Source organism: Corapipo altera, unplaced genomic scaffold (assembly GCF_003945725.1).
Source record: "Corapipo altera isolate COAL_440 unplaced genomic scaffold, ASM394572v1 23, whole genome shotgun sequence".
In the NCBI taxonomy this organism is placed as follows: domain Eukaryota; kingdom Metazoa; phylum Chordata; class Aves; order Passeriformes; family Pipridae; genus Corapipo; species Corapipo altera.
The window spans coordinates 3930543-3932580 of record NW_020884878.1 but is presented as its reverse complement, the minus strand read 5'-3'; the positions used below and the strand labels follow the sequence as shown (position 1 = coordinate 3932580).

Below are 2038 nucleotides of genomic sequence, written 5' to 3'. Positions count from 1 at the left end.
CTCCGGCCACTCTTTGATAACGTAAGGCTCTGGGTGCCTGCTGCTGCCTGGAAACTTTGTGTCCTGTGCATTTTCAGGCCTGTGCCTGTGCCTTCTGGGCCTGGAGCAGCCAGTGCTGAGGTCTTTTTCTCCTCTTTTGTACCAGGACAACACCTACGTGCAGCTGCTCTCCATTCGCCTTTTCCAAGAGGTGATGGAGTTGCTTGTGGAAGAGGGACCAAAGACCTTGAATACGCAGGTGCACCAGAGCCTGGTCCCCCTGTTCTTCCATCTGCACGATGAGAACCAGTGCGTGGCAGAGGTGAGCACTTGGGGGCTCTGGTGTCCCTGTGGCAGGGGGCTCAGCTGCCTCCTGCCCTGGTGCCTCGCAGGCTCCAGCCTCCTCCTGGTCTTGGCCCAGGGACACAGGTCCTGTGCCCTGGGCTGTGATGCCATGTCCCGCTCTCTGCCACTCTGCAGGCCTCTCGGGAAACACTGCTTTGTGCTGCAAGTTTCCTCAAGAGGAGGGATCTCGAGCAGCTGCTGAGGAGGGAGCAGCCCATTAAGTTCTGCGATTATCTGGTAAGGACGACCCCCAAGGCCCAGCCCCAGGCTGGACAAGCCCCCAGCCCCAGATGCCCAGGGTGTGGGGTTGGCCCTGTGCCCCTGCTCACTGCTGCACACATCTGTGGGACACCAGCCTGCGCCTCACACGCTCCTGCCTTCCCTTGGCCCTGCAGGCTCTTCTCCAGGCTCCTCTGCCCCCGAGCCAGGGGGTTCTGGAGCCCCAGCCCAGCTGGGCTGTGGGGCAGGACAGCTCCATGGTTCCCCGGGAGCACAGAGCCCTCTACTCCCTCCAAAACCCAGCACCACCGGGCCACAGGGCTCTGTGGGCAGGGGAGGCCATTGCTGGGCTCAGGCAGCACCCAGACAAGGGGCAGAACCTCACCCAACCATTCCCTCTGTGCCCTGCTGCTCTCTCCAGATGGACAAGGATGTTAGCCGGAGGGATGAGCACCTGCGCCAGGCCCTGCCATATCTGCAGAGCCCACAGCAGCCCTTGAGAGAGGCAGCCGTCAGGTTCATGGGTGAGCCACAAACCCGCGGTCCCTCCCCACCCTTCTACAGCTCAGCCCCAGCCCCAGCTGCTGCAGCGGCAGCAGGATGCAGCCCAGGGATGTGCTCTGGAGTCCCAAGTGCCCTGGCAGCTGCTGCCTCCCTCTGCCAGCCACCCCCTTGGGTGTCTTTATGCAGGAAGGTCCTGAGCTCAGCCCTGCCGAGCCAGGAGGCCGTGTGGCCAGGCTGGCAGCAGTGCCTGGGGGGAGCTGTGCCACTGGGGCCCTGACACACTCTCTGTTCCCAGGGGTCGCCGCCTGGCACATGCAAGACCTGCAGCCCGTCATGAAGGGTGAGTGAGGACAGCAGGGTGTCCCTGCAGGCTGGTGGGGAGGAGCACAGGCTCTGGGCATGGAGCTGCAATCCCTGCCCTGCCTGCACAGGGCTCTGCTCCCTGCATGGAGAGGAGGGGAGCTGCGGGCAGAGCAGTAACACATTTCAGGGGCACGGGGAGGATTGAGGGCCAGCACCTTCTGGCTCATCCTGCTGGGCCATGCTCCCTCCTGGCCATGGCAAGAGCTGGCTGGGATGGCCCTGGCAAGAGGGGCTCCTCGGCTCCCCACAGATCTGGGCTCTGACTGTGGCTCCCTTCCTCTCTCTTCCAGCCCTGGAAGTCATGACCGAAGATGACTGCTCCTCCTACTCCACCATGCAGACTGCAGTCTTGTCTGCTTTTCGACGGGCAGTAACTAAGTAATCTTCTCCACCAAGATAACCAATGTGCCTGGAACAGCACCGGACAAGAGCAAAGACACCACTTCTCAGCGGTGCTGGGCTGGACCCAACTGAGCCTGACAGCAAGGCCAGGCAGCTCCTGGCCTCTCCATCCCTATGTACAGCTCCCTCCCTATGTACAGCTCCCTCCCTTCCTGCCTATTCCCTTCTCCTGCCCACAGTTCATCCCTCCCCTTCCCCTTAGGTTAAGAAGATTCATCCCTCCCCT

At 62.2% G+C, this 2038-nt stretch overlaps 1 long non-coding RNA gene across 1 annotated transcript; it reads left to right on the top strand.

Annotated features, from left to right (window-relative positions):
• Positions 1-976: 976 nt before the first annotated feature.
• Positions 977-2032, top strand: LOC113944821. The gene is made up of 3 exons (XR_003526829.1): positions 977-1067; positions 1343-1387; positions 1701-2032. It is a non-coding gene; the product is annotated as an uncharacterized LOC113944821 (long non-coding RNA).
• Positions 2033-2038: the final 6 nt, after the last annotated feature.